The sequence below is a fragment of the Eubalaena glacialis genome, chromosome 19 (assembly GCF_028564815.1).
Source record: "Eubalaena glacialis isolate mEubGla1 chromosome 19, mEubGla1.1.hap2.+ XY, whole genome shotgun sequence".
Classification (NCBI taxonomy): domain Eukaryota; kingdom Metazoa; phylum Chordata; class Mammalia; order Artiodactyla; family Balaenidae; genus Eubalaena; species Eubalaena glacialis.
This window is the reverse complement of record NC_083734.1, coordinates 7,188,469-7,213,486: the sequence shown is the minus strand read 5'-3', so window position 1 is coordinate 7,213,486 and position 25,018 is coordinate 7,188,469. Positions and strand designations below refer to the sequence as shown.

General features: G+C 41.1%; 1 protein-coding gene across 2 annotated transcripts in view; it reads left to right on the top strand.

Moving 5' to 3' along the window:
- The window catches only part of ADPRM (ADP-ribose/CDP-alcohol diphosphatase, manganese dependent), a 339,223-nt gene extending 315,207 nt beyond the window's left edge, over positions 1-24,016 (top strand). The window contains exon 7 of one of the 2 annotated variants that reach the window (XR_009698315.1): positions 23,988-24,016. The gene's annotated coding sequence lies outside the window, so the exon portion shown is untranslated. Of the gene's footprint in view, positions 1-16,810; positions 16,880-23,987 lie in introns of those variants that run through there. The other variant, XR_009698314.1, reaches the window with a different exon arrangement.
- Positions 24,017-25,018: the final 1,002 nt, after the last annotated feature.

The following is a 25,018-nucleotide window of genomic DNA, read 5'->3' as shown; positions in this document are numbered from 1 at the left end:
GTAAGCATCTTTGCAGTGTTACAGTCTTTGTGATCATCACTTTTAATGGCTAACCCTCTGACTTCTTAATGCCGAAACTCAAATTTTATCTCATTATTTTACTTACATTGAATGTTAGTGCTACTCAGAATAATACAGCTTGAGTACATCCCTCAGGAATACACATTTAACTGTTTATGTTCTGTATGCCCACCTTATAAAGAAAGATTGAACGTAGCCTGAAATACAAGATAGAATACATTCAAAACAGAATACAAAAAGAAAGAGAAACAAAGTCAAAGACGGAGTTGAATCAAGGATATTTAAGGAAGGACAAATCAGACACCCTTCTTTGCTAAAGTAACTCTCAACAAAACATCCCCAGAACATCTAACTTTGAGCAATGGTGTTTAGCGTGTGTATTGGTTGGGGTGGGGTTATAAAAGACCAGCAGAGTCTCTTAGAAGAAATAGTTATTTTGAACCATTAAAAAGTTAGGGAATATCTACACAATTGATAACTTTAGAATAGTTGAATAACTTGAGCTGTTGTTCAGAATAGCTTTTCATCTTAGAATGGTTGAGAGGCAAGAGACAGGAAGAGGTTCAGACTCCAGCTCCGCGCTTTACAGCCGATTATCTTGAGAAAATGACTTCATCTGTCTGATTCCTCAGATCTTTGTAAAACTGAGGGCAAAAAACTGCCACCTTCTAGTATTGTTGTGAAGACTTATCACGGATTCAACAAATATTTATTCAGACACAGTCGGTGGTGGACAACGTCCCTGTCCCATAAGAAGGAATGGCAATTAAGTCTCTTATCCTTCTGAAGCTTACCTTCTAGTGGGGTTGGAGACTTAGGACAAGGAAATGAGTGATGTCATTTCAGACAGTGACACTTCTATTCAGGAAAAGAAAGCATGTGATGGGGCTACAGTAAGAGGGATGTGTGCCCTTTCTACATTGATCAGGGAATTCCTCTTGAAAAAGAGCCTATTCTTAAAGGGATCTGAAAAATGAAAAGAAAGGTAACAGGGAAGAACCATCTAAGCAAATGAAACGTTAGCAGTGAGGCTCGTGTTCTGAGACACAGGGAGAACCCGGTGAGGCTGGATGGAGGGGGTTTCCACGGAAAGAGATGGGGTTACAGAAGGAGACAGGGCCAGAGCTCCTGGCACCAGGGGAAACGGCCTGGACTTTGTTTCAGGCATAAAGGGAGGCCATTGGAGGATTTCAGCAGTGGAGTTACATGATCCGATTGATGTTTTAAAGCCACTGTGTGGAGGATGGGTTGTAGAGGCCCGAGAGTGGAAGCAGGGAGGCCAGCAAGGAGGCTGTTACATAGGAGATGCTCAGCCCAGTGCCTGGCACATAACAAGCACTCATGAAATGTTAGCTAACTTTAATTGGAGCCTGTAGCCCTTCGGTTTTGAAAAAAGACATGAGCTAGAAGGGCCAATTATCTGATTAGAACATCCTCTACCTGCGAAAATCAGGTCTTCCCGTTCTCTGTCACAGAGATACGTCCCTGTAGCTCACCAAGCCTGGAGGCTCGGGGACGTGACAGCTTGGTGAGGCTGCACGGTATTCCCCAGAACTCCTTTTCCCGAGTGTTTCTGAGGATGGGCTCACAGAGCCCACACAGGGCGGAGGAGGAACGGCAGCCACGTGGAGGCTCCCACCTGCTGTCCCTGCTCTGCCCTCTCGCCTCATCCGTGGGAGGCCACAGCCGCAGCTGCTCCTCCCTCCCTGGCCCCTCCGGCAGCGTCTCTGGCTCCTGGGCCAAGGGTGTGTGCTCAGCTCCCTGATCTGGGTTCGGCATCGGCAGACGCCCACCCCACCCAGCTCAGAGGCCGCAAGAACTGCTGTGGGTTTCTGTTCATCCTTGTGGGCCCAGCTCATGCTTGTATTTGACCAGATTCATGCCATGCCTCTGGTGTGGGTATATCTATAGAGACAGAAAGACAGACAGACAAGAGAGAGAGTTACGGAGTTATAGAGAGAGAAAGCTATCTGTCTTCTATAGTCTGTCCATCTATCTACCTGTCATCTATCTATACTAGCGTATTAGTGGTGGTGCTTCTCCAAACGATCCCCCATTGATCCACCAAGAGTGGTATCAGATCAAAGAGAAAAAAAAATTTTTTAAAGACCCCCCCAAATCCCTGAATTACACCTGAAAGTCTCCAGGTGTCCTTCAGAGGACCCTTTACAATCAGCAGAGCTCCGGGCACGAAGCAGGCCTGTAATAAGTATTCCCTAAAGAGGGGGGCGGTGGGAGAGGCAGGGGTTCAGCTCTAATGCCCTTGGCATGTTACAGTTCAAGTAGGGCTGAACTGTGGGATCTGACGCCATCTCCAGGTAGACAGTGTCAGAACTGGGCTGAATTGCAGAACACACAACTGGTGTTGGAGAACTGCTTGTTGTAGGAACCCCGCCTCCCAGCACACACACTGGCATTGGTGACCCGAATCTTAAGTGGCCTTGAGGGTTGCCTCAGGCACTGTTACCAGGAATCTGATAAGTCACTTAAAACTTGCCTGATCCACAGTCGATTGGAAGGCTGCTGAGACCAAGGAAGAAAGATGTGGTCTTAATGGTTTGGGCACTTATGCAAAATGTAGATTATCAGGCATTAGAAGGGAACCAAGGGTGTCACATAGGCCAAGCAGCATCTCTGCTTAACTCTACTAACCAAAGTGTGTTTTGAAGACAGACTTCTCTATGGCAGCTTCCTCAATATAAGATGTGCAGGTGGTCTCATTGTGCAAAGACAGGCACCATGAAAAACAAATCAAAAAAATAAGGAGACAGGATTGTGTGGGATACTTACAGATACTTTCGAGTTTCTGTAAAGTTTTATTTTTAAAACACCCAAAGTAAATGGCAAAATGTTAACACTTGTCAAATATCAGCAGTTGAGTACGTGGATGCATGTTATATTATTTTCTGCACTCTTCCCTGGGTTTGAAATATTCTATAATAAATGATTTTTTTTTAAATCAAAAATTTTAACAATACGTGCCCCATGGAGTTAGTCTCGGTGGTTGAAATCGGCGGGATCAGGTAATTACCACAGATGGAAACCACCTCCTCCCTCCTATTCAGAGTTTTAAATCTTTATTATGTCAACTGTCAGAAAAATGAACCGTAGAACATTTTTTGCAAAGAGTTGGTATAAATTGGCAAGCCTTATCTTTGTCAACCTTGGGGGTTTACTTTGTTTGTAGGATGTATTTTTTTCTTGTTTGGGTCTGTTCTGATTTAATTCTTTTTTTTTTTTTTTTTTAATTTTATTTATTTATTTATCTATTTATTTATTTATTTATGGCTCCGTTGGGTCTTCGTTGCTGTGCGTGGGCTTTCTCTAGTTGCAGCAAGCAGGGGCTACTCTTCGTTGCGGTGCGCAGGCTTCTCATTGCGGGAGCTTCTCTTGTTGTGGAGCACAGGCTCTAGGTGCGTGGGCTTCAGTAGCTGTGGCACGTGGACTTCAGTAGTTGTGGCTCACGAGCTCTAGAGCGCAGGCTCAGTAGTTGTGGCACATGGGCTTAGTTGCTCTGCGGCATGTGGGATCTTCCCGGACCAGGGCTCAAACCCGTGTCCCCTGCATTGGCAGGCGGATTCTTAACCACTGTGCCATCAGGGAAGCCCTGATTTAATTCTTTAAAAGTGGGATATAACTTATCTTTACATGTACGTTCCCCTGCCAATGCACATTTGGTATGGCTGGATCTGTGATTTCATTTCATACATTTAAACATTATGGATTCCAGTTATTCCATGGAAGAACTGATTATTTGTTGGGAACTGATTGTTACATTAAGTAGCATGTCTGATGATACCTTCCCTGGTATCACTATGGAGTGATTTCTTCCCAATATGATAAATATGCACAATTTGTACAGCAAATATCTTAACAAATGCATAGGTCAAATATAGAATTTGAAATAGCCTTATTATTGACAAAAGAAAACAAACAACAAACAGCCTTGAGGAAGGACTGAGTCAAGCTTTTAGATCTGGTGAGGTCAACTTCTGCACTGCAGTTACTTGAGGCATGGGTCTAGAAGTAAGGTTAAGGGGGCTTTGTAAGCTAGGAGTAGTTTTGGCTGCAAGTAACAGGATGCCTGGTTTACAGAGGCTGATGCCTAAAAACACTTGGTTATCTCACAGAGCACAGAGTCTACAGGTGGGAAGCCCAGGACTGGCTCAGCTGCTCAACCATCTTGACAAGGCCCAGGCTCTTTCCATCTTTCTGTTCTGCCAACCCCAGTATGTGGCTTGTTGTTTTTATGGTTGAGAGATGGTTGATGCAGCTACAAGCAGCAAGACTGCTTTAAAGGAAGGAGGCAGAGGCTGGGAGAAATGGAGAAAGCCAGGGTGGAAGAAAAACAAACAAAACCTTTCCTCCAATGGTTCATTTCTTTTATCAACAAAGGAATAACTTTTACAAAACCTTCCAAGCAGACTTGATCCATGATTTGCCTGGGCTTGGTATATTACAACCCTAAGAAAATCAGGGCTGTTTTAGCAAAAACTAACTGTAGAGGAAGAGCTATTAAATTGATAATAAAGCTTAATGCCTTAAATTTTGTATACCCCAGGTCAATTTTGGACTGGGGAATGGTAATAGCCCCCTAGAGTTGTTTTGAAACCTATGGTGAATAAAGCAAACGGCTTTTTTCCCTTTTCCCCTAACAAAGCTATTTAAGGAACTCACAAAATAATAAACTTCAATTTTTGCAGACTTATTAACCTTTACTGGTTTTTTAAAACAGCAAATGAGGAGGCAAGGATTCCTCAGGTTAGAGTGACAGACTCACCCCAATTCACCCAGGACCTCCTCAGTGTCAGCACTGACAGTCCATCATCCTGAGAAACCCACCGGTCCTAAGCAAAAAGATTCTGAAGAAGTGATGAAAGGTATTTGATAAAGAAACGGAATCTTGAGAAGGTTTTGCAAAACCCGGAGGTTCTAGACATTGCATAATGCAATGAAAGCATAGGAATGGGGGGCTTAAGCAATCGTGGGGAGGGTCACAGTCAGAGAGTTAATATTTAAGCAAGAACTAAAGGATGACTTGAAGTTATAAAAGGAAAGGCCAGGAGTGGGCAGTGGGAGGCCACCTTACAACATGCCTTCGAAAATTCCCCATTTGATATGTGCTCAACAGAAATGGGTAAGAAACAGAGCCCCGTGATATGTTACTGGAGACTTTTGACATTGCTCCTTGACCAACAGTGCATTTGGTTGAGTTTATCAGCCCCCAAAATATAATCAAATCTACGCTACATCTTTTCCCGAGATAACAGATATTTGATCTTTTAGTTCCTTGATTTTCCAGACCAGGGATTCTACTCAAAGGAAAAGGAGGTTTGTTTTGCCTAATTCTAAGGGGATCCTATTCTGATTCTCAATTATTTTCAATTTCTTTAACCGCAGCTCACAAATAATTGTAATGTAAGGAATGAATTACATGTAAATAATCCATTATGGGATTTTGTTGGGGAGCAGATCTCTATTTTAAAGATTTCAGTTTCTCCCATTTCCAAAAAAAAACCAGGTCAGTGTTTACACATTCTCGGCATTCTGTCACCTACCTCATCCGTCATAATTTTTCAGAGAAAGTATTGATTCTTCAGTAACATCTGCACATGCCTTTGGTTTCGAGGCTGCAGTTTCTAAGGCGCGGGTCCCCTTGGATTCACTGAGTCTGATAAGGAGTCCTCTATACCTAGAGGACTTTCTTCCTATTTGGGGCTTTAGCCATCTCATACTCATGGTTAGTCTAGCCTTCCTGATTTGAAGATAATTTCCCTAATGGAGAAGAGAAAAGAACAAAATAGAAGTTAAATAGCCTTTTCCCCTGTCATCAGTTGATGTAATAGCATCCGTCCCCAAGCAGTCTGATTAAATGTAATTAAAATAAACTCTGGATTCATTTGAATGACTTTCATATCTTGGGCTATATGTTTTCATTTTTCAGCTCTTTTTAAATATAGGCTTAGATTTGCCCCAGAAACTGAGGATAGAGAAAAATGAAAATGTGTTAGTAAGGGAATAGAAGAAATAACTCATAAATTTTAAGGAAATTGATTCTTTGTGGACGGATATTTATTGTGTATATATATAATCAAGCCAAACAAATGGTTTCAAGATGGGGAAATCAGTTAATCAGCAGAATGCTCCTCCCCCCACCCAACCCCCCTGACATTCTGCATATTGGCGGGTTCAGTGACTGGTTGGCACGCAGGACAAACTGTCTGCTTTTATCAGTTGGCTGTAGATTTACCACCTTAATTAGCCAATTCTCCTGAGAGACCTCAGGGGCAATAATAGATCAAGTAGCCAAAAAAGTTATCACTGGAGAAGGCACTTCAAGTTTTTCCTGCTTCCATATACTTCACGCCAATGCCTTGAGTCTTTCTCAATTAACTTAATTCAACTAACGATGTAGAACATTGCGTGTTAGTGAAGCCCTGTGTTTGGTATTATGAGTGAACAGTGTTGAAGATTACAGAACTCCTACCTTGAGATCCTTACATTCCTGAGCAAACTAGGACAGATTTGTGCACAGACAGCTTGAGATGTGGTAGAACATGGGCAGTTCCGTAAGGCAAGGATCTAGCGAAAGAAGAGATCAGTTAGCTTAGGGGATCAGGGAAGCTTTATGGGCAAGTATGAATTGAATAGACCTTGCCCTGGGTCACTTGGTAGAATTCTGACAGTGGAGGCGGTGCCCAGAAAGTCATTCCCAATAGGAGACCCAGTGTGACTCAAGGCATAGAGGTAGGAAACTGCGGAGTGCATCTGGGGACTCTGAGAAGTCTAGTGCATTGAGCAGGGTTTGCAGAGCTTGCGGGTATGTGATCTCACTGTCGTCATCAGTGTCTTCCCACAAGTGTGGCTGCAGGTCAGCCACAGCAGCGTCGCCTGAAGTTAGTTAGAAATGCAGAGTCTCAGGCCCTGCCCCAGACTTACTGAGTCAGAATCTGCATTTAAAAAGATCCCAGGTGATTTGCATGCGCACTGCAGTTTGAACAAGGTGATCTTTAGAGAGCATCTGTGTTGTCTTTAATTTGCTGTCCTTCGCCTCATGTGGAAGCCATACTGTCTATTTCTTTCTACCGGTAGCCACTTCTAAATCTTTTGAGAATCACTTAAAACCTGGATTTCCTGAAGTTTCAACTTGAATAATGCAACAGTTACTACTGACTCCTTGTCAGAGAGGAATTTAGCCCCTTTCCTTTCTTTCGATCTCCTCCTGCCCGCTGCCTCCTTCTTTTCTCACTCTTTTGTGTCTCCCAAGGCTACTCCCTAAAAAGCCTGCATACAACTCTCTGTCTCAGAGTCTCCAAGCAGGAAACCCAATCTAAGACAAGAGCTAAATCTTCAGCAGAGGGAAGTTACTCTGCTTTAGGAAGGACAATCGTGAGCCTCTGGGGAGAAATCGGGAGGAAGAAGTTATGCAGAAGAAAGAAGATGAATGAGGGGCAGAATGTGGGCAGAATGGGATACTACTGCTTTCTGTGACTCCCCGAAACTTTAGTTAAGTCTGTAAGAATCATGGCATGTTAGGGCTGATGAAATTTCTTGTGGAAACTGGTTAGGGTCTGATTTCTATACCCCGTTGACACAAGCAAGACAGACACCTCGGTCAGTTACTCAGGCAGGGCGTTCCCAGTCGGGATCTGAGTTCCATTTGGGGACACTTTTCTGAATAGCTCAGATTAGGGTGCAACCTCCAAGCTCATCTCAGACTAAATCTTCACCCTAGAAGAGACCAGAACTGCATCATCGCCACGGATGTTAAACTTTTCGACATGTGGTAGAGGAAAATAAAGATGTGGCTTGAGAGGGGACTGGGGAGTCCATTTCAGTTTCAAAAGGGAAATTATGAAGACCACTCTGAGGCCAGTCCTTTTAGCCAAGAAACGATGCAAAGCCACCGAGATATCGCCAAGTATGCATGTGTGTATTTTTAAGGGATTAGGACCAACCTTTATAGGTGGATGCCCAGAAGAAAGCACGTGAATCCCAACATGAGTTGGAGTACTAACCTGTAGTTTGCACGTTGCCCAAGTTCAACAGGACGGGAAGCACCACAGACTATGCGGGTGACAAGCATGATTATTCAACTGTACTCTGTCAGAGTCTCTGCAGGAAACCGAATTCACTGCAGATGGTTCAGATGAAGAGAAATACATGAAGAGACCACTCCCAGAGAGCTAGCCTGGGTTTGGGAGACAAAAAAGGATGAGGAGTTACCCAGACACCAGCAGAAGAGAGAAGCCGTGGCCATCCCTGGGGCTGAAGCCAACATGGGGAGGAAGTTTGTTTGCAGAGCCCATAGGAGTTGGAACAGTAGAGGAGGGACCACCTGGGGGGCTGCAGTCATGGAGGGAAGCCGAAGTCGAAGTGGCCGAGATGGGAGGATGAAGGAAAGACGTATCCTGACCTCCCTTTCCTCCAGTTTCCAGCCTCTTGCCCAAATTTCCTATCAGTTGAACCCAATCAGAAACCATATGGAAAGAGAGCCTGGGGCGATTATGGGACACAGAGCAGAGCAGAGAAAGGTGAAGAGAGCCTGGGGCGATATGCGACACAGAGCAGAGCAGAGAAAGGTGAAGAATCTGTTGGAGGTTGGTGGAGAAGAGTCGGCAGATGGAGAATAATCACATAGGGCTGCTGTCTGGTATGAAGTTCCGCTCTTAAAAAGAAAACAACTCAGTAGCCTCCAGCGTGTGGGTATGGGACAGATTATTCCAGCAGACACATGCTAGGAAAGATTGGTTGGCAGGAAATAGCAGCTCAGACGGAGATCCGTGCAAGGTCCCGGGTCTGGCCCTGGAGAAGAATGGGCTTGTGTGATGCTTCTGGAGGAGGTGCCATGGTGGGCTTGCAGCCAGGCTTCTGATAGCACAGTGACCTGTCTGCATCTAACGTTTTGTCATCTCAAAGTTGGTCCACTGCTTTGCTTGGCAGGATCCTAAAGGATTCTCCTGGCATCCATCTCTCCCTGGCTTACTGCCCTCATTACTACGGTTGAGGAAAGTTGGTGAGAACAAGGTTTACTGAGTAGGTTTGGAAAACTCCACTTTCTGTCTCCTGCTGGAAAGCTCTTCTAATAGGTCATGGTCCTGAGGGGGCCACACAGGCCTGTCCATATCATCAGAACCTAAGGAGAACCTACTCTCTGCTCATCTTATCTGCAGAGAGTAGACCTTTGTGCCCTGAGAAAGTTCTTAGAGTTTGCAGAGGTAACTAAAGATCTAAAGCTATAATTCTCGTAAGCCAGAAAGAGAAAATAAATATCGTATATTAACGCATATATGTGGAATCTAGAAAATTGGTATAGATGATCTTATTTGCAAAGCAGAAATAGAGACACAGATGTAGAGAACAAACATATGGACACCAAGGGGGGAAGGGGTGGTGGTGGGAGGAATGGTGATTTTGGGATTGACACATATACACTACTGTGTATAAAGTAGATAACTAATGAGAACCTACTGTATAGCACAGGGAACTCTACTCAGTGCTCTGTGGTGACCTAACTGGGAAGGAAATCCAAAAAGGAGGGGAAATATGTGTACATATAGCCAATTCACTTTGCTGTACAGCAGAAACTAACAACATTGTAAAGCAACTGTACTCCAATAAAAATTGTTTAAAAATCTTGAAACAAAGATGTAATTTCACTAGCTAACCAGTCAAAAAATAAATAAATAAAGCTGTAATTCTCCATCTTCTACATATCTCTCCAGGGGAGGACAATGTGCTACTCTTCGAAGGTTGGAATCCTTTCAAATGTCTTTCTGCGCCTTTGAATTCCAGGATATGAAGTCATTTCTACCACTTTAATATATGTCTTTCTGTCCTCATTGCTACCTTTATGTCTCCCCTGAAATACCATGGCCTTGTCACTGGTTTTGATGTCTCTGGTATGGCCCTCTATCTCCACGCTGCAACTGGAGGGATCTTCCCAAAATGCAAGTTTCGTTAAAGCATGTCCTTGCTTAAAGTCCTTCAACAGTTCACCATTGAAGATTCTAGTAGATGCTTTACTGCCTGGCCACTGCCTACCCTCATTCTCATCTTTCCCCAACATCAGCTCTCCACCCAACACATACATGCACACACACACACTACCATCCACCACACACCATTCATTACTATGTTTCAACTCTCCTGGACATCCCTCATTCTTCTCTAAGATGTCAATATGTGGTCTCTTGAATTTTCTGACTCAGGGTATCAAGATGTAGAGACCCATTTCACTCCCCTGGGTTTCTTTTATAAACATCTTGGAAGAAAACTGCCTGAAATGTTTGCTACAAATGAAGTGTGTGATCTTCTCATTAGTTTCTTTCTTTCTTTTAATCATCCTAAAAGGAGTCTCATAAGTCATGCTTAGGATTTACTGGGGATGCATAATAATGAAGCCAGTCTCCTGATTTAGCAACACTCCTGGGATTTCTCCATCTCCCACTGCAAGGCACAGATGCTGTGCCTGAGAACAGATCAAGGTAGAGGCTTGGAAACCAGGGCTGTCCTGTTGATGACTTCAAGTGGGAAGAACGAGCAAAGCGATGTACTCAGGGAGATCTTTCAAGTATTAACAGAGAAAGGAGTTTAGAATGTCAGGACACTGGGCTTAGACTGACATTTTGTATGATTATTATTGAATATGTAACCGGAAAGTAAAAGCTCTGCATTAAGCAAAAAGAGGGAAATCTTTTATTAATACTGGTTCCTAGAGAAATTTATTTGGGAGCCTCAAATTTTTTCTTTATTTTTTAAATTTATATTTATTTATTTATTTGGCCGTGCCACACGGCTTGCGGGATCTTAGTTCCCCAACCAGGGATTGAACCCGGGCTACAGCAGTGAAAGCGCCGATTCCTAGCCACTGGACCACCAGGGAATTCCCTTTAGTTTTTTTTTTTTTAATTTTATTTATTTATTTATTTATGGCTGTGTTGGGTCTTCGTTTCTGTGCGAGGGCTTTCTCTAGTTGCGGCAAGCGGGGGCCACTCTTCATCGCGGTGCACGGGCCTCTCACTATCGCAGCCTCTCTTGTTGCGGAGCACAGGCTCCAGACGCGCAGGCTCAGTAATTGTGGCTCACAGGCCCAGTTGGTCCGCGGCATGTGGGATCTTCCCAGACCAGGGCTCGAACCCGTGTCCCCTGCATTGGCAGGCAGATTCTCAACCACTGTGCCACCAGGGTAGCCCCCCTTTTGTTTTTAAAAAGATAATATAAAATCTTCAGGGACTAAGCACTATTCTAGGTGCTGCGGAATAGAGAAATAAACAGAAAAGACAGTGTCTGTGCTGTCATGGGATAAGACTGGGAGAAAACAGACACATAATTATACAGTGTTGGGTCAGTTAATGATAAGAGCTGGGATGGAAGATAAAGCAGAAGTAAAATGATAGTGTAGGATGGGACAGGGTGACTATTTATAAGGGCTAATCAGGAAAAACCTCTTTGGGGAAATGAATTGTGTCCAGAGACCAGATTGAAGTGATGGAGGAGGCAATGCAAATATCTAGGGAAACAGCGTGCCAGGAAAGGGAACAGCAGGGGCCAAGGCCTTGATATGTTCAAGGAAGGACAAGGAGGCCAGTGCGGCCACACGCCATGAGCAGGAATGGTGAAAAACGAGACCAGACAAGCAGCCAGAGCTGAGATCCTGTAGGCCTTGAGGGCCATGGTAAGGATTTTGGATGCTGTTGGGTCAAGGGAGGCCATTGGAGGATTGAGAGCAGGAGGGACGTGGTTGGTCAATGTTTTCAAAGGATTGCTCTGGCTTCTGTGTGGGGAATTCTCCCCACAGGGGAGAAGAGAGGAGAGGAGCGGCAGGGACACAAATAGGAGGATGTTACAGGTCTGTGTGATGTGTTAACGTGGCATGCACTAAGATGCCAGCGGTGCAGAATGTGAGATGTGGTTGAATTCGGGATGTATTTGAAGTAGGTTAGAAGGATTTTCTGTTGAATGGGATGAGGGTCTGAGTGAAAGATAATCCAAGATATGTGTCCTGAGCAAATGGGTAAATGATGTTGCCCTTTATTGCAGGGGTGCCCAACAGAATTGGGGTGAAAGTCAAGAATATGCTTTGGCTATTTCAACTCTCAGCAGCTTATTAGGGATGAAAGTAGATGTGTTGTTTGGGTAGCTGTATATTCAAATTTAGAATTTGGGGTGAAGACTGGGACTGGAGAGTTTGTCAAGTAAATTCAGGATGTGTTCATAATTAAAATTATGGGTTTTAATTTATTTTATTGAAGTATAGTTGCTGTACAATATTACATAAGTTACAGGTGTACAATATAATGATTCACAACATTTAAAGGTTATACTCCATTTATAGTTATTATAAAACATTGGCTATATTCCCCGTGTGGTACAATATATCCTCGTAGCTTATTTTATACCTAATAGTTTGTACCTCTTACTTCCCTACCCCTATGTTGCCCCTCCCCCCTTCCCTCGCCCCACTGGTAACCACTAGTTTGTTCTCTAAACATGTGAGTCTGCTTCTTTTATATTATATTCACTAGTTTGTTGTATTTCTTAGATTCCACATATAAGTGATACGGTATTTATGGGTTTTGATTTTAAAAATTCTTTCGGGTGTAAGGATGGAGCATAGAGGAAGTCTAAAGTGCTAGGTCAGGGGGAAGAGGGGAATACATCCAAAGAGACTGAGAAGGATGGCCAGCAGGTAGTAAGAAATATAGCCATTTGGACTTCTCAAAGCCATGTGAAAAAGTGTTCTAAAAAGGAGGGAGTCAAAAATAATGTTTTTTAAATTACGTCCATCAGGATGACTACTATTTAAAAAAGAATGGAAAATAACAAGTGTTGGTGAGGATGTGTTGGAACACTGCTGATGGGAATGTAAAATGATGTAGCTGCGATGGAAAACAATATAATGGTTCCTCAAAAACATAAAAATAGAATTACCAGATGATCTAACAATTTCATTTCTGGGTATATACTCAAAAGAATTGAAAGCAGGGGCTCAGATATTTGTACACCTATGTTCATAGCAGCATTATTCACAATAACCTCAAATTGGAAGCAACCCAAGTGTCCATCAACAGATGAATAGATAAACAAAGTATGTGCTATACATGCAATGAAATATTATTCAGCCATAAAAAGGAAGGAAATTCTGACACATGCTACAACGTGGATGAACCTTGAAGATATTATGCTAAGTGAAACAAGTCAATCGCAAAAGGACAAATATCGCATGGTCTGACTAATATGAGGTACCTATGATAGTCAAATTCATAGAGACAGAAAGTAGAATGGTGGTTGCCAGGGGTTGGAGGAGAGGGGAAATGGGGAGTTATTGTTTTTAATGAGTACAGAGTTTCAGTTTTGGAGGATGAAAATAGCTCTGGAGGTGGATGGTGGTGATGGTTGCACAATGTGAATGCACTTTTTTTGTTTTTAATTTATTTTTTGGCTGCACTGTGCAGCTTGTGGGATCTTAGTTCCCCGACCAGGGATCAAACCCAGGCCCATGGCAGTGAAAGCACTGAGTCCTAACCACTGGACCACCAGGGAACTCCCAATGTGAATGCACTTAATGCCAATGAACCACACTAAAAAAAAAAAAACTATACTAAAACTACACTAAGAAAATTTTGCACTTAAAATTTTAGCCAAAATTGTAAATTTTCTGCTATGTATATTTTACCACAATGTTTTGTGTTTTCTTTTTGAGGATGGTTTTTTCAACAAATATGTTGGGACAATTGGATATCAATATATTTTTTTAAAAGCTAAACTTAGATCCTTATCTCACATAATAAACAGAAATCAATTCAAAATGGATTATAGTCCTACATTTAAGAGCCAAATCTATAAAAAGCCTTTGAAGAAAAAACAGGAGAAATCTTATAACTTTGGTTAAGCAAAGATTTCTTAAATAGGACATCAAAAGCATAATTCATAAGATAAAAATTAATAAATTGGATTTCACTAAACATTAAAAAGTCTTCTCTGAAAAGACATTGTTTAGAAAGTTAAAAAAAATCACAGAATGAGAGAAAATATTGGCAAATTACATATCTGAAAAAATGGTTTATCTCCAGAATATAAAGCACTCCTATAATTCAATAAGGAGACAAACAACCCAATTAAAAATGGGCAAGATAATTAAATAGACAATTCATCAAAGAAAGTATATGAATGGTTAATAAACACATGAAAGGTTGCTCGACACAATTAGTCATTAGGGAAATGCATATTAAAATTACAATGAGATACAACTATACACCTACTAAAACAGCTAAAATCCAAAAGACTGAATATACCAAGTGTTGGAGAGCTTGTGGAGAAATTGAAATCTTAAAGCAGTACTGCTGGGAATGCATAATGACATAACCACTAGGAAAAGAGTTCGGCAGTTTCTTTAAAAGTCAAATTTAAACTACCTAAAAGATCTGTCAATTCAGTTCCTAACTATCCACTCAAGAGAAACAAAACGATATATCTGTACAAAGACTTGTCGGCATATGTTCATAGAAGCCCCAAAGTAGAAACAGTCCAAATGTCCATCAGCTGGTGCATGGAGAAACACAATATTATGTAGTCATACACTGGAATACTAGTTGGCAATCAAAAGGAAGAAACTACGGACACAAGTCGCAACATGGCTGAACCTCAAAAGCATTATGGTAAGTGAAAGATGTCAGATACAAAGGACCACATATTGCATGATTCCGTTTACATGAAATACCCAGAAAAAGCAAATCTACATAGAATGAAGATCGATGATTACCTGGGCTGAGGTGGGAGTGAGGGTTGACTGCAAATGGGCAGGCAGGAACCTTTTCAGGTGATGGAAATGTTCTACATCTGAATTAGGTTATGGTTGCACAGCTTTATAAATGTATTAAAAATTGGCGACTTACAAGGGGCATATTTTATGGAGTGCAAATTATACCTCAATAAAGCTGCTAAAATTGTTTTAAAGATTTTTTTTAAAAAGAGAGACACTGTACTAACTGCTGCTGAGAGACGTGATGAGGAGACGGAGAAGAGGACAAGCAGGACGTTAGTGCCTTGACAAGAAAGGTCCATCCATTAACTTTAACAAATTAGCCTCTCCTCTTCCTATTTATACAAATAACACATGTTCATATCAGACAACTTAGAAAGTACAAAGAGAAAGAAAAAGAAAATCACCCATAATCCAGAGACAACCACCATTAACATTTTGTCCAGTGCAACTTTTGAAAACTTTTGCCACGTTCTGGCTGACATTATTTCCAAACTTTTATGGAAAAAGGGAATTCCTGGAGGTGGTGCCAGGAATGTGCATTTTTAACAAGCCTCTCCAGGCAATTCCAATGCATATCAAGGTTTAAGGACAAGCAGCCTAAAAGAAGAACATGGCGACTCCAATGGAAATGCTCCTTTACATAAAAAGGAAAGAAGAACTATCACAGATTGGTCACCAATTTAGAACATGTACCACATCCCGCAGGATGGAGAAAATAGTGAGGCAGAGACTGATGAGATGCTCACAAACCCACTTCTTCCTTCTGTCAATAAGTTAAATGATATTTCCCAGCCTTCCTGACAGTGGTCAGAGGGCGTGCTATTGAGTTCTGGCCAGTGAAGTGTGGGCAGAAAGAATACTGGCCACGTCTGGGCTTGGCTCTAAATCTCCTGTGGGATCCTTCACCTTTATCCTCTTTGCTCTTCAGCCATCAGAACACAGAACATCCCGATGGGTTCTTAGGGTTAAGAGATGATGGTATAATCAAATGGGAGAGGATTTTGAGTAACTGGGAAGAGAGAAAGCCCTGTTCGCAGAGAGCTCTAGCTTAGCAAAAGCAAGGGAAAGATGCCTCCAAAATGGGGAAACCACTGGAGATGTGCCTGGCCACACCCCTCTCTATTCTGCCAGTAGAGGCATCTGCCCCCTCCGGAAATGTACTGGCTCAAGAGACTTTCATAGTAAATCAAACTGTGAAAATTATTATCAGGCAGACATGTCAGAGAAGGCAGTGACAACCATACAATAAATTCAAAGGGATAAAGGAGGAAAAAATTAAGAGAGACTATAACACCTCAAACAAAATGAAGTTTGGGGGAAATGCTCCTGGGAGAATTGTAGGAGGACTGTCTCTAGTACAGAGAGAGCTGATGTTCACCTACTAGGCACAGGTCTGGCTGGGTAATTACACCTAGTTTCTAGACTGATGGATATTCCATCATTCATGGTGCCAATGACACAATGAAAGTTGATAAATATTTTGCACATCCCTTCTGGATGGGGGGAGAGGGCATGCAGAAAGAAGGCAGGCTCTCTGGAAGGCCTTTTCAAAGCTGGGAGCATTCAGAAGGCAGTGGAATAGCTGGAGGAGCCCCACAAGAGTCCTCAGACAGCATTAGAGGGCTTTATGAAGGCTTGACAATAGAATGCTACCTTTGCTCAGTAATGTGGGATTCCCAACCTTCTCAGCCCATGCACTAGCCCCCCTCCAAACTCATGGTGGAAGAATCCAATGTGCAGTTCCATGCTATCAAATGCATGCAAGGCAATCACCTAAGAGGGGCAAAGTATGAAGGACCTCTTGGCTTTCAAAATAGCACAGCCATTTAAGTCACCAGAGGAAGTCAAATGGCTTAATTCTGATTATTCTTTGGAATGCCTAGAAAGTACCCTATAGTGGCATGCAAAAGACCAGGGAACGAGGACTCCTTGGGGAAAGCCCCAGTAGTCAAACTGCCTGCCAAGAACTGGCAGCAATAACTACAAGACCAAAGTCATTAGTCTCTTTCTCGTTATTTCCAGATCATTTGCCAGTTTTACCAACACCATTTGTTGAATAATCTACCCCTTATTTACTGATCTGAAATGCCAACTTCATCATGAAACACATTCTCATGTGGTCTTGGATCCATCACTGAGGTTTGTATTTTGTTTCTTGTTATTCTCTGTGGAGTACAGAGTTTGAAACATATCTTTTATTTATTTATTTATTTATTTATTTACTGTATAGCACAGGGAACTATATTCAATATCTTCCATTAACCTATAATGGAAAAGACTCTGAAAAATTATAGATATATATGTATATGTATAACTGAATCACCCTGCCGTACACCAGAAACTAACACAACATTGCAAATCAACCACACCTCAACAAAAAATAATTCATTAAGCTTAAGATTTTAAAATTGCACTGTGTGTAATTTATACCCAAATTTTTTAAAACACAGACTAATATATCTATACATACCATATGCACATTATATATACACACATATATAACATATATGTATGCATTTTATATATATAATATATATGCCTGTAGGTAGATCTTTTATAAATATATGCATTATATATTACATACATGTTACCATTTCCAAATCTAATCAAGAAATTATTCTTTTTTTTTTTTTAATTTTATTTATTTATTTATTTATTTTTGGCTGCATTGGGTCTTCGTTGCTGTGCACGGGCTTTCTCTAGTTGCGGAGAGAGGGGGCTACTCTTCGTTGCCGTGCGTGGGCTTCTCATTGCGGTGGCTTCTCTTGTTTCTCTAGAGCACAGGCTCAGTAGTTGTGGCTCATGGGCTTAGTTGCTCTGTGGCATGTGGGATCTTCCTGGACCAGGGCTCGAACCCGTGTCCTCTGCATTGGCAGGCGGACTCCCAACCACTGCACCACCAGGGAAGCCCCAAGAAATTATTCTTTTGGCTACTTTTTTTTTTAAGATTTTTTTGATGTGGACCATTTTTAAAGTCTTAATTGAATTTGTTACAATATTGCTTCTATTTTATGTTTTGGTTTTTTTTTTTTTGGCTGTGAGGCATGTGGGATCCTAGTTCCCCAACCAGGGATGGAACCCACACTCCCTGCATTGTAAGGTGAAGTCTTAAACACTGGACCGCCAGGGAAGTCCCTCGGCTACTTTTCTTTTACTCCTGGCAGTTTTGATTTTTTATTTTTACCATCTTTATTGGAGTATAATTGCTTCACAATGGTGTGTTAGCCTCTGCCCTACAACAAAGTGAATCAGCTATACACATACATACATCCCCGTATCTCTTCCCTCTTGCGTCTCCCTCCCGCCCTCCCTATCCCACCCCTCTAGGTGGTCACAAAGCACCAAGCTGATCTCCCTGTGCTATGCGGCTGCTTCCCACCAGCTATCTATTTTACGTTAGGTTGTGTATATATGTCCATGCCACTCTCTCACTTCGTCCCAGCTTACCCTTCCCCCTCCCTGTGTCCTCAAGTCCATTCCCTACCTCTGCGTCTTTATTCCTGTCCTGCCCCTAGGTTCTTCAGAACCTTTTTTTTTTTTTTTTACATTCCATATATATGTGTTAGCATACGGTATTTGTTTTTCTCTTTCTGACTTACTTCACTCTGTATGACAGTCTCTAGGTCCACCCACCTTGCTACAAATAACTCAATTTCGTTTCTTTTTATGGCTGAGTAATATTCCATTGTATATATGTGCCACATCTTCTTTATCCATTCATCTGTCGAGGGACACTTAGGTTGCTTCCATGTCCTGGCTATTGTAACTAGTGTTGCAATGAACATTGTGGTACATGTCTCTTTTTGAATTATGGTTCTCTCAGGGTATATGCCCAGTAGTGGGATTGCTGGGTCATATGGTAGTTCTATTTTTAGTTTTTTAAGGAAGCTCCATACTGTTCTCCATAGTGGCTGTATCAATTTACATTCCCACCAACAGTGTAGGAGGGTTCCCTTTTCTCCACACCCTCTCCAGCATTTATTGTTTGTAGATTTTTTGATGATGGCCATTCTGACTGGTGTGAGGTGACACCTCATTGTAGTTTTGATTTGCATTTCTCTAATGATTAGTGATGTTGAGCATTCTTTCATGTATTTGTTGGCGATCTGTATATCTTCTTTGGAGAAATGTCTATTTAGGTCTTCTGCCCATTTTTGGATTGGGTTGTTTGTTTTTTTGATATTGAGTTGCATGAGCTGCTTGTAGATTTTGGAGGTTAATCCTTTGTCAGTTGCTTCACTTGCAAATGTTTTCTCCCATTCTGAGGGTTGTCTTTTTGTCTTGTTTATGGTTTCCTTTGCTATGCAAAAGCTTTTAAGTTTCATTAGGTCCCATTTGTTTATTTTTGTTTTTATTTCCATTTCTCTAGGAGGTGGGTCAAAAATGACTTGCTGTGATTTATGTCATAGAGTGTTCTGCCTATGTTTTCCTCTAAGAGTTTTATAGTGTCTGGTCTTACATTTAGGTCTTTCATCCATTTTGAGCTTATTTTTGTGTATGGTGTTAGGGAGTGTTCTAATTTCATTCTTTTACATGTAGCTGTCCAGTTTTCCCAGCACCACTTACTGAAGAGGCTATCTTTTCTCCATTGTATATTCTTGCCTCCTTTATCAAAAATAAGGTGACCATATGTGCGTGGGTTTATCTCTGGGCTTTCTACCCTGTTCCATTGATCTATATTTCTGTTTTTGTGCCAGTACCATACTGTCTTGATTACTGTAGCTTTGTAGTATAGTCTGAAGTGCGGGAGCCTGATTCCTCCAGCTCCGTTTTTCTTTCTCAAGATTGCTTTGGCTATTCGGGGTCTTTTGTGAAACATATCTTTTAAATCAAATGAATTAATTATATTATTCAGATCTTCAACCTCCCTATTTTTGCCTATTGATCTGTCGAAGATTTAAAGAAGTATAATAACTTCCTCACCACCATTCTAATTCTGTCAATTTCTCCATGAATAGCAAATATTTTGTTTTTATGTATTTTGATGCAGCATTATTGCCCAGATAAAAGTTTGTTATCAGCAACACATTCTCTGTGAGTTGTAACTTTTGTCAAAACAAAATAAGGCTTCCAGTTTTAAAATCATAGAGAAAAGGTGGCTTGGTTTTCATTTCTTTTCAAAATCATTCCAAACAACAAGGAGAAACTGAAACCCAAATTCCATCTTTGATGAAAGCAGAAGACTTGTACAACCCCAAACAATATTGTTACATGAAAAGGGAGCATGAATGGATGACTTGTAAATGGCTTAGCAATGAGAGAAAGGTTTATCCCACTTATGGCAGAGGGGAAACTGGTGAGAAGCAGGGAATATTGCCTGGCTGAGAGGTGGAAAACCTTCGGAATTAGAGAAAGCAAATACCAAAGAAACCAGGGGTGAGGTAGTGTTGACAACCAGAGGGTTATTTGAAAGTCTTTACAAGAAGCAGTTAGATCCAATGTCCCCTACCCTGCCTACCACTATCCTATATAGTCAGCAATTATCCCCAATATAAAGCAAGAGAAAAATACTTTTTCAAAAATTGCACCTGAGAGCCTTTGAACTCAGATACACTGACCATAGAGTAGGGCCAGGTGAGATGGAGGTCTGAACATAGGGGAATAAGGTTTCAAAGTCTGTTCATAGAATGGTGAGAACATTTCCCATCAGCCACAGAATTCTGGGAGGGAGGCTGGAGAAACCAAATCCTTCTACACACAGCCAAAGAAAAGACCTACCCACATTGACATTCGATTCCCAAAGGAAAAGCTAGGTGGCCACTTGTTTACCATATAGTGAAGTCAATAACTTCCATGGATGTAGTTTTCAATTAGTTATTCAGTGTTTCACTCTTAAATGTGAACAGCAGAGAATCACGAGACCTCCGAAGAAGGCTTCTGATACAAAAGAGAGGAATCAAAACAAAATCAGCAGAAGTGAAAATAATGCAGAGAGTTTTAAAGTTTAATTTCTTTAACCTTTAAAGAAACTAATTAGTATCCTCAGAAATAGTAAAATATTGTGCATCTATGAAACAAACCTGTTTATAAAGGGGGCAGGGAGCAGTGATCAGTGAAGCAGAAGCAGCCTTTGGAAATTAAAAATGTGAAAACCATGATGAAAAGTTCAGTAGAGTTTGGAAAACAAAGTAGAAAATTCTTCAAGAAATTAGATTAAAATTATAAAGAAATAGACAAAAGGAAAGAATCCAATTCCTAATTTTGTCACAGTTTCTGAAAACAAATATCAAGACAGTGTAGGGGAAGATATTATTATAGGAACAATAAAACTAACCGTCCCAGAACTGAAGGATAAACGGTTCCAGATTACTTCCTACCAGATGCTCAGCACAGTGGGTGATAAAATACATCAATACACACAATAGTGAAATTTTAGAATACTGAGATAAAGGGAAGAACCTAAAAACATGAAAGGTGGGGTGGGAAACAGGGCACAAGCAAAAATCAGTAACCAGAATGGCACTGGACTTCAGAAAAGCAATGCGGCCAAGACTTTAAAAATTGGAGAGAAACGAATTCCAACCTAGAATTCTAGACTGGCAAGATTTGCAATTAAGTGTTAGGGTAGGAATGCAAAAGTCTAAAAAATATATATATAAACTAGCATATGTCTTTTTCTCTTTTTTTCCTTCCAGAAAGCAATTAAAGGATATACTCCAACAAAATTAGATCGTAATTCAAGAAAATGAAAGACCGAAGACTCAGAAAAGTGGGGAAAGGGGATGGAGGGATGTCCCAGCTGACAGTGTGGCTTCAAACCTAGAGATGGAGCAGAAGCATGGAGGGCTCAAGTAGTGATGTCTCCTGAAAAAGGTTCGAAATGATAGATTATCTGACGGATTTAAGCACATGAAGATAATGTTGAGAGATATCTTACAGAGCTTTTGGTATTTATGGGAAAAGTTAGCCACAAGTTCAAGGGGAAAAAAAAACCTTAAGCAAATGAAAAATAATGAGGCAAGCTCTGACTCCAGGCAAAACAAAAAGATGTACAAGAAAGAAAACGCTTAACGACAATTACTGGTTAAGCAGTTAGCACTATTTACATAGAGATAACAATAAAAACACCTGTGACACACACTGTTGGTTACCTTGCCAGTGTCTACACCCCTTTCTTTCTTGATTCCAAACCTCAATTTTGTTCGGGCAGCAATGTGCCTATCTAAAAATTCTTGCGATGTTAGATTACCTTGCAGTTGGAGGTGTGTGACACAGAGCCTGCTAATGAGACATGAGCTAAGTGTTCCTAGGAAACTTTTTTCTTTTTCTTTCTCCTCTGGCTTCCCTTCTTCCTTCCTTTTTTTTTCCTTCCCTGAAACATAGGTGCAACATTGGAGGTGTAGCAGCTGTCTTGTGACCATGAGGACAAAAACTACGAGCCTAAAATGGGAGAACAGAAAAAGCCTGGGTCCCTAAGGACATCTTAAAACCACCACATCAGCTTTTGACTGCCTGAAAGCCATTGCTAGGTGTGTTTTCTGTTACTTGCAGCCAAGCACATTCCTAACTGATACAATAGTGGATATGGACAAACCTCCAAATTGTGATATAACTACAACAGAAGAGTGAGAGCAGAGTAAAATGGGTATAAAAAAATCCTTTGCTGGCAATATAAGAAGCTAATATCATTGATCAACTGAGGTCTGTTTATGTCCATTAATTTTAACATGTTTCTTACATATAAGAAACAGCCAAAAGAACTGAAAAATGTTGCCTTTAGAATGTTGGATGGGGATGAGGGATAAGGACCTGACATGTTTGTTATATCCTATTAGAAGTAAAAAAAATTTAGACTGTGCCCATGTTTAACTTTTTTTGATTAAAACATTAAATTAATTAAAAAGTAAAACAAAAAACTTTGTCTCATATAATGTCTTTTACCTTAGACTTTTTTACTTTGTCTTCTATTAATATGGTAACTTCCATTTTCCATATTTTTCCTTTTTAATATTTCAGCCATGTCTTGTCCCATGCTTTTATCTTAGTCTGTTTGGATCATTTTATTTTAGGTGTGTAAATTGTAGACAGTACATACTCAAGTTTGGGGTTTTGACCCCATTGGTTTTGTCTTTTAATAGAAAAGCTTGATCCATCTGCTTTTATTGATACAACTCCTATGTTTGATCTTTGTTCTGTCATCTTTTTCTATGCTTTCCACCTTTTTATGTTTTCTTTGCTTTCTGGCTTGACAAGTGGATTTAGCATTTTGAAAGACGTATTTCGTTTTAAGCTCTACTGATTCTTATCTTTAAGGTTTTTCAAAAATGCATTTCAAAAGGCATTTCTTAAACTGTATTTCCTTAACAGTCTAAACCAGGACTGAAATGTTAATTCCTCCAATTATTACTTTTAAAACAGTACATAGAACTTTCCTGCCTACTTTCTTTTCTGCTTTGCTTTTCTTCTTTTTCTTTTCTTCTCCCTCATGATCCACATTCACCTTCTTTTCACAACATATTTTTGAGATTTTTACATTCTGTCAACGATTTCATACTTTTATGCATGTAACAAACCATGTTCCATATATTGTACTGGATAATAAGCTTAGAGAAAGGGACACAATTCTTGCCCTCCAGGCACTTGAAGGTGACTAGGGAAGCGATGGTAGTCCAGGGAAGTGGCATAGCAGAGGTCTGCCTGTGTTATGGGGGGAGAAACTAGGAGAGGCATGAAACCTGGACTGGCTTCTCAGGGAAGACTTCCTGGTGGAGGGGGCACTTGAGCTGAATCTTAGAGCAAGATGTTGATAACCTAGTCCAAGAGTGGGGAGAAATCTTTCTAGCAGAGGGAGCAGCATACGTAAGGACAAGGAAGTAAGATGCCTTGGGTTGTGATAACTACAAACAGCTCAGTGTTGCACGAACATGGTGGCTGGTGAGAAAGGAAAGGGTCAGGGGGGTGCAGCGAGAGATCCACTCACTAGGTCATAGATGGCTTTGAATGTCCCTCTCAAGAAGGATGCTACTGAAGAATCCTAAGCAGGATGCAGATGGCACTGGGGGAGGGTAGCAACGAGGATGGAAGGTGGCAGGCCTTTTATGAGGACATTTATAATGAAGGTGATTAAAATAAAGAGAAAGTGATGGAACAGGAGAAATAAGTATAGTCAACAGACCTCAAGCCTGTGACCTTGGAGAGACAGCAAGGAAGTTACCTCTCCACATGCTACTCCAAACTCTCTGGTCCAATTTTTCTCCAGCTCCAGGCAAAGCTCCATTGGAAACGGGATATGACTTTCCAGTTGATACCATGAAGAAATATCAGCTCACTGGTCACAATCCAGTGGTTTGAACGAGCTGTCTTTTGAGGAGTAGGATATTCGGGCAGAAGATGGGAGAAGATGGAAGTCACTTCAAACCCAGTTTAATGTGTCCAAAGAGGTTACAGACAAACCAGGTAAGCCCCTTTCCCCTGCCTCAAATTCTCACCCATCCCTTGGGAAGTCTTTCATTGTTTAAACAGAGATAATTTAATAAGGTGTGGCAATGTTAGGAGTTACAAGCAAAACCATGGTTTCTTAGTTCAGCTCTGGGTTTTGCAGGGTAGAGTGATGTAGCTATGTAAGTGATGTGGTTATGAATAGATGAGAGAGGAAGTCTTTAATTTGGTAATCCTAATACATGTACATTACCCCTTTTGTTATTGTCCTGCAGCCCTTCGGTATTTTGTTCTATCTTTTTCATTCTTTTTCCTCTTTGAACTTCAGTTTTTGAAGTTTCTATTGATGTCTTCAAGCTCATTGATTCTTTCCTCAGCTGAGTCCAGTTTATTGATGAGTCCATCAAAGGCGTTCTTCATTCCTGTCATGGTGTTTTGATCTCTAGCCTTTCCTTTTGATTCTTTCTTGGAGTTTCCATCTCACAGCTTCCATTACCAATCTGCCAATCTGTTCTTGCATGTTGTCTACTTTTTCCATTAGAGCCCTTGGAATACTAATCATAGTCATTTTAAATTCCCAGTCTGCTAATTCCAACATCTCTGCCACACTTGAGTTTGGTTCTGATGTTTGCCCTGTCTCTTCAACCTGTGTCGTTTTTTGTTTTGTTCTGTTTTTTGTCTTTTAGTATGCTTTGTCATTTTTTGTTGCAAGTTTGACGTGATAAACTAGATAAAAGGAACCCAGTACTGGTTCCTGCAGAGTTTTCTTCTCCTGGTCTTCAGCTCCAGTAAGGTGTGATTCTTTGTCTACCTGTCTGTCTCTTCCATTTGGCGGGGGGGGGGGGGGGGGGG